Below are 8,632 nucleotides of genomic sequence, written 5' to 3'. Positions count from 1 at the left end.
ATACGATGCTAACGTTAGCGTTAGCTGACAAAATAGTAACTCGCCGAAACCTTGTACAGCCGGTCCCGCATGCTGGCACGCACAGAACCGACCAAAACTCCCTTCGTGTAACTACAGCTCTCGACATGACCCGATTTATAATGATTTTCACCTCGTTTGATGCTTCTGCCTTCGTCCTGGAAGAAGACGGTAAAGCTCAACAAGGAGACAGCCATAGTTCTCAAGTGACGTACATTGTTCGAGACGAGAGATGTAGTTCACTAAGCGATCTCATACAAGACCTAATGTTGTTCAGCTTATTTACGTCAAATAATTTATCTCTTGACGTGAAAAATTATCTTTTAAATTCACACACATCTTATGTGAAAATCATGCCACAATTCGAACGGGACCAAAAAATAATTATGATCTCTCCATTAACTCCCGTTCATATTTTTTCGAAAGAAAATGGACCGGAAGTAGAAGGGCGGGACTTCGGCTCTCCATTAAGACCAACACAGGTATCAACTTAGAATATTGCACTTAGAAACTCTTAGTTTAACACAAAAACAATTGCACAGTAATACCGAAAAAGTAACAATAGTGAAAACTGAAATAGCCCAAAATAATATACAAAAGCAAAGAGTCCAAAAATAGTCAAATGTCAAGTCAGGGTTTAGTCAGTGTCCACAGTTTATAACTGTTCAGTGTTTAGTTTTGTCCATCTACCCAGGTAGTGTGATTTTGTGTTTGACGTCTTATCTGTATGAAAAGGGTGTTCTTTTCCCGATGCACTATGAAGCTCCTGCCGACGTCCACCATCCACGTGAGAGCCTGCGTTCTGCTCCACGACACGTCAGTCTAGGCTCTGGCTCGCCATCGGAATCCAATCATAAAAAAAACAACCTGCATAGAGCAGTAGTTGTGTCTCTTTAAAACAAGATCTTGTTTATCTTTTAAAACCTCTTTCTCATGTATTTATCTTTTTCTCTACTGTACAGTATAACTTCTCTTTTCAAATTTTAAATCAATGAACATGAATTATTCAAATGACAAAGTATCATACACGGCTGCACAATAGCTTTTTAACAGCCATCACACAGTTTTGTGTATGTTTCTTAACTTTTTTTTTTCTACTACTTCATGGTGTACACAATAATTTATTGAATTTCATTCCGATCATGTTTCAAGAACATTCGAGTACTTCCTTAGACTCAATTGCTAACACCTAGCAATAGCAATTGCTGGGTTTCAGTCACGTGATTATGATGACGCGGGAAGGCGGCGCGAATTCAGATGGAGGGCAGGAAGTAAAGAATGGAGAATACGTCTATGGAGGAAACCGTTGCAGAGAGTCCGTATTGTACGGATTTAGATCCCGTTTCAAGAAATAGGTACAAGGAGTTAGTTATCAGATATGTGGGACGTGACCCGTACCTCATGAAGATGAGTGAGTTTTCGGTAGGACTTAAAGATTTGCCGACAGTCGAGGCTGTTGACATCACCAACTATCTGGTCCTTCAGACGTCTTACTACACCCGACAGCAAATGAAGGCCTATAAAAGTCTGGAAGCATACAACTTTTTTGTCAGCGGGTGGGTCCACAACCTCGGTACCAAACGGCTCCACGATGATCATCGTTTGGTCTTCGCCAGGGTGAGTGTTTGTTCTTATATTGTTTTATGTGTTAAGATGCTAGCAGTAGCGGCTATAATGTCAACAAACATGCAACACATCTTAAGGACGACGTTAGCTTGACAGTATTTTATGTTTCAAGGTAAACCACTCTCAGAGATCAAGCAAAACACCTCTGAAGACTTGGATAATTGCGAAGAAGGATGGCAAAGTCATTGCAGCTCATTGTAATTGCATGGCAGGGTAAGTCATTTATGTAGGCTAGGACGTTTACCACGAGATCACACACACACACACGTACTGCTAGCATACTGCCAGTGTACTTAAGAACCAGCGGAGAGAGAGCTTTAAGGGATAAACATGTTAATTAATGTAAAGTGCTACTCCATATTAGTATAAGTAGGCTATATTGCACATCATCAAAATGTGCTGATATAGATTGCACTTTGCCCCTGGTGTAGATTGCATTTGAGGTTTTAAAAAATGTCATATTGTATTCTATTCACAGACTATCAGAATCATGTTCTCATGTAGGGGCAGTTCTTTTTTCCATTGAAGCTGGAGTAAAAATGCGAGATACAGCTTCCTGCACAACAGAGCAGTGCAAGTGGCTGATGCCATCACATGTAAAAAAGGTAGGGTGACACGTTCACAGCAAACCAAATGTGGGACAGAGAATGTTATTTTTTGGACACAGTGCAACAGTAGGCTAAATTATGATGTTAATATATTAATGTTTATATTGTGCCCCTTTGGTTATGTCTTTGCTCTGGTTAATTAATCAGGACACAATATACAGTAGACAAGTAGATTGCGTGTATTCGTCTACATTTCATCTTCTTTGAGGGGATTTCATTATATTCCATCATACCTAATGTCGGAGATTATTCAAGTATTTCTATTCTATTCGATCCTATTTTCTGCCTAAATCTGGGTAGCTTGTGACATTGTGGTCAGTCACAATTTCCCTATTGGCCAAAGAGGAGCTAATACAGCAAAGACCCACATAAACACAGTTTGGCATCTCAATCCTGTGATGATAGCCCTACCTGTTTTCCCCACAGCCATTGGATAAACGCCAGATTAATACTGGATATAGATAGATATGTTATGGAATATAATGATCTTCTTTGTGTGAACTTATTTTCAGATTCCTGCTGCTCCAGTAGCTCTGATTGACTTCTCCTCTGCAAAATCCAAAAAACAAAAGCTTGACTGTTCCATTGATGGCAGGACAACTGAAAACAAGGTTGGGAAATCACTTCCATGCCCAAGAGTGAAGAAAGGGTCAGAAACATATGCTAGTTTTTTTGAGACCTTAAGCAAAAACTGTCCAAGGAGTGCAGCACTGATGGCTAGGGAACCTTACCACAAAGAATTCATCCCCAAATCTAGCATGCTTCCTAAAACTGTTCTTGAATACAGAACACCAGAGACCCTGCAGCTATCCCCCACAGAGCTTGGAAAGCTATGCCATGATTTCCAGCTAGAAGAGCTCACCCTGTCCCAGGTCCAGGCTGTAGAGAGGGCAACTCGAAGTCAGAGTGCAAGCAGGATTTGGTTTAGGCAAAGAGCTGGGCGCATAACTGCCTCTAAGCTGAAACAAGTTATTAAGACCAACCCCCAGCAACCATCCAAGAGCTTGATCAAGGCTATATGCTACCCAGAAACATATAGGTTCACCACAGCCGCTACAAGGTATGTAGGGTTTGAATTAGGGTAAGGCAGAGGTAAGGTTTGGGGTATGAGGCTGTCCACATTAAGAACTGTAACTAAAAAGTTTTTTATGACGTGGGAGGAGAGTCCATACCACAACTATAAAGCTGTGGTCCATAAATCTACTATAGACCTTCTTCAGTTAGAACAAATGTTTACTGTTTTAGTAGGTAATTAATGGTATGGACAGCCCTGAAGGGTCAACATTAGTTATAGGGTTATAAGGCTAGGGTTATGCAGGAGTAGAACTAAGTATAGGGGTTAGGGTAATGGCATTTAAATCACTGAACTGGCTCTACACATCCAATACTAAGTAATAATTTCCTTTTCATGTTTTGCATGTGTACCGTGTACAGTTATGGATGCAAACATGAAGCACAAGCCAGAGGAGCGTATGAGAAGCTGATGGGTTGGGAGCATGCAGGGTTCTCCTGTATGGACAGTGGTCTCTGGCTGAACCCCAAGTGGCCATACATGGGGTCCTCCCCTGATGGGATTGTCGCTTGTGACTGTCACGGAACTGGCATCTGCGAGGTTAAGGTGATATTACAGTCTCTGTTGTAGTAAAGTCCCTAAATCTCGAGTCTGAATAGAGTCTCAAGTCCTCAACTGAGCAAAAAGGCAGAAAATATCTTTGCTAATCCATTGTTCACATGTCCTTCTCACTGTGATTTCAGTGCCCACACTCTCACCAAGGTGAAGCCAATCTGCGTTTGTGTGCTGGGAGAAAGGGCTTCTGCCTCATCAGTGATGGGGATAAGGTCACGCTGGACCGGAGTCATGACTACTACTACCAAGTTCAGGCACAGCTTCACCTTGTAGATGCTGAGTACTGTGACTTTGTTGTGTGGAACCACAATGACATTTTTGTTGAAAGGATTTTGCCTGATCTTGAACTTTGGGATGATGTGATTCCTAAAATTGAGGGCTTTTTTAGAAACAGTATACTTCCAGAAATACTGGGACAGCAAGTTACAAACATACATGTGTAATGTGATGAAAGAATGGTTACTGGAAAGATTAAATGCCATTGAGAAGACAGAATACATGGTGGTTTATTTACAAGATTAGATTTTTCAACAATTGTTATAATAACTACAAGAACATAGAGTGCAATAATACATTGGAATCCATTTCATTATATACATACATATATATATATATATATATATACACATATATATGTATATATATGTATATATATATATATACATACATATATGTATGTATATATATGTATGTATATATATATACATACATATATACACATATATATATATATATATATGTATATATATATACACACACACATACATATATATCGCCAGTACAATTGGACTAGTAGATAAAAATAATATAAAATTAGATTTAAAAACATTTACATTACTGATGTGTGTTAGGGCTCAGGTACTGGACTGACTGAGTGTCCCTCCCTTCCTCCCTCTCTTCCCCTCCTCCTTACTCCAATGGGACGACAGACTCCGAAAGATTAGACAAGACACAGCAAATAACCCCAATCTTGTCAATCAATGCTAGTGCCTCACCTGGTTTCGTTGCCATGTGCTCTATGGGCATAGCCCTGCTTTGCAGAATCTGATATTTTCTTCTGACTAAACCGATGACTCTCTCAACATGAATACGCAAGTTGGCTATTTTTCTAGTTTCTGCCACCTCATACGCTGACAGCTGTTTTCTCCCCTTGGTAAATGCAGGTATCTGTAGTGAAGCACAGTAAAATCCCACACTATCGCCAATATTGAACCCACGGTCTGCTAGGACAATATCTCCAGGTAACAGGTTTTTTAGGAGGCCACTCTCTATTGTGATCTGTTTATCGCTGACTCTCCCTCCCCAGGCACAAGATATGTAAGTGACATAGCCTTGGGGTGCAACACCAATCAGAAATTTTACAGTATGGTGATGCTTGTAGTTTGACCACGTTTGTGCTTGGGCTAGTAAATTAGAGGGCTTCTCAATAAAAACTTCAAAGCAGTCAACTATCACAGCAACTTTACATCCAAATGCCTGTCTGAATCCCATTGGCATTGTAGCTTGAAGTACATGTCGCTCTGGCCACTCAATTTGAAATTCTAACCTTTCATGAAGTATGTCAATTATTTTATGCCAAACTCTAGAAGCAGTGGGCAGAGAGATCTTGAACCTGAAAGCTAAATCTTTCAGTGGGAGATTTAGTCGCAGCCTCAGCAAAACTAAAATTAACTGTTCAAATTTTGACAGCACAGACATAGGACCACAGGTGATGTAGGGTTTGCACAGCTCAAAAATCTGAATTAAAACTAAGAAGTTGGGGAGCCCCGTGTAGAACGTTGTCTTATCTTCATTTTTTTCAAAGGACTCCTGGTTGAACTGTGTGTCCAGTGCTTTGGCTTGAAGATCTCCAAGCTCTGTTGTGTTCTGTCTCAGAACATCCTCCATCTTCTCAATGTCATCCATCGTTAGCTCAGTCTGGCATCCGGCATCTGCATAGCCTGCAATATAGCAGTGGGGAGCATAATTAGTTACTTCATGAATATGAATTATGTGGATTGTTGTGAAGTTATCTTTTTGACAACCTTTTTACAAACATGCAAGTTCTCTGGCCCAATTATACAGGGTGATTTTCTGACTCACATTTGTAACATTTAATTATAATGCTGGTTACACATCAGTACAGTAATTTACCTTGATCATTTAATGTCCCATTCCCGCTGATGCCCTCTGATTGTGGGTTGTTGTCAGCTGGCTGCATCGGTTCGGAGCAGTCAGCTGTCTGCGTTAGATCCGGGCTCTCAGCTGTCTGTTGGAGATCCAACATAGCTTCTGCACATTCGGACTGTCTTTGTTGGTCTTCCTTGAGCTTCATCCTCTGCTCTCGTTGAAGAGATGCCTCTGATTTGGGCTTAGTTTTTTGGTAACCGAGGTTGACCGTCGGAGCCCAGTCTACCGACTCAACGTCACCCGAAGAGCTAGGGCAGCCTAAAAAGTCCCAATGAAGTCCATATTAGACTACCGGTAACTGTATAATCATTACTAAGTAAATGAGCATTTAACGACAACCTAATGCTATATAAACACAGCCACAAAAACCAAGTTAGCTAGCTAACATAACTTACCTCCGACGAAGTGGTCGCTGCAGACACGGGCATTAGCAGACTCTGCTCCTCTGGACTGCAGACGTACGTTCAAAATCCATTTTTTACGGCGTTGTTCTGTGAGCTTTCTACATTTCTCACCTTTATGAACGACAATCTTTGGTACTCTATTAGGGGTGTAACAAATTACCGATATGAATCGGAAATCGGTTTTGATTTAAAAGATGTGAGTGCATCGATACACAAGCCCCTGGACCGATCTAAATGTACCACGAACCGGTCGATGGCCCGATTACAAAGTTATCAATCGGGTTATTACCGTAATTTCCAGACTATAAGGCGCACCTGAATATAAGCCGCACCAGCTAAATTTTGGAGAAAACTACAGATTGTTCCATATAAGCCGCATCCGACTATAAGCCGCACCCAAGCCGCTGGTGTTTTAATGTTTAATTACCGTAAGAGTTTCTTCTACCATGGAGGGGATCGTCGGGACAGAAATGACTGTTTGGAAACGCAAAGCGTCCCATTTATTTATATTTGAGAAACACAATAAATCTTTCAATCAATCGATCGATCAAACTTTCACATCTTTGACATTACAAACAGCATTCGTGCAGTGCACAAATAATACAACGGTGCGCTCCTAGCGCACTTCCTGCAGTCATAGTACCGTAGTAGTGCAGTATAACAAAAAACAAGGCTTACAACGCTTGACGAGGCAATAACGTTAAATGGCTAAATTTAATTCGTTTTTAAAAGTGCTTGCCTGTAACACGGCAGCAAAAGTGCAGTAACCCGGCTGCTCAACTAAATAACAGCATCTTTTTCTAAAACAGCCAACACAGCAGTAAAGATGCAGTAACACGGCCGTTTACTGTATCAAAATAACCAGCCTACTATACCAGAAGTCAGCCAGATCGATCGCCTTTAACTTAAAAGCAGCTCTCAAGTACCTACTGCATTTGGACTCACTTGGTTTGTTTTGCTCTCGTTACCTGGCGCAAACTGTCTGTCTCGCTCCTGCGCTTCCATGATAGTGCGCCCCTGGTGACCGTTAGCTGTAAGAATCCATAATAAACCGCAGGGTCCAAAGCAAGTGACAAAAGTAGCTTATAGTCCGGAATTTACGGTATATCAGCAATACAGCTGGAAGCCCCGCTTGCTTTTTCTCTCTCTCTTTCCCGCAAAAATCTCGCGAGACTCTATTAAACTTATCACTATGAAGGTAAACAATATCACATTTTTAGGATTGATTTAGGAACATTCATAATGTAAAATGTCTACTTTAAACAAGGAACTATATCGGATTACTCTCTAGGCAATTGAATCAGGTCAACTGGACTTGGTTTTTGTCTGTGTCTGCGGGCTAGTCAGACTTGCCTGCTAGTCTCTCGAACTGATGAAGCCACTTGGATAAGGAGCGAAACGTCTTCACAGACAAAAACCAAGTCCAGTTGACCTGATTCAATTGCCTAGAGATGCCTTTGACCTGGACAAATGAGAATTTGCACAGACTCATCGGATTACATCATATTGCACTGAATCGTACCGAATCGGATCGGATCGGATCGGATCAAATCCTACCGAATCGAATCGAATCGGTTGTTTTTAAAATGTATCCTTCCTGAATCGTTTCGTACCCCATGTATCTAGATACGTATCGAATCGTCTTATATTGGAGAAGATGCACACCCCTATACTCTATAAAACCCCTTTCCTTTTTCTCGGTTAGAACGATTGGAGCAGCCAGAGCCCGTCTACGGAGAGCCTTCCCACTCTCTATTAAGTCCCATTGTAACGAATTTTGGTTGCAGTTCCACCAGATTTCCACTGGGGGCGATCGCCATGAGTGCAACATGAATGGGACTCTATGGAGCTAAACGGCTAAATGTGTCTCTTTCACCCGATTGTTGTTGAGAAATCTCAGATTTGATTGTAGGTTTTGCAAGTTCAACATGGGTTATAGGTCAAAAGTTGAATGAACGAGAACTTATGTCCTTTCGTTTTCTTACAGGTTGAGTTGTTGTTGCCCATAACACGCTAGCATTGTGCTAATGAACGCTGATTGGTCAGTGAAGGACTGATTACGACCTTGACGGCATCGTGGCATCCGAAGCGGGACCAGAATGTTAAGACGGACTTTTTCGCCCAAGTTTTTTTTTTTTCGGCCCGGTCTTTTAAAACAACAAAACAGAAACTCTTCTAGC

This window comes from Chelon labrosus, assembly GCF_963514085.1.
Source record: "Chelon labrosus genome assembly, chromosome: 19".
Classification (NCBI taxonomy): domain Eukaryota; kingdom Metazoa; phylum Chordata; class Actinopteri; order Mugiliformes; family Mugilidae; genus Chelon; species Chelon labrosus.
This window is presented reverse-complemented; position numbering follows the sequence as displayed.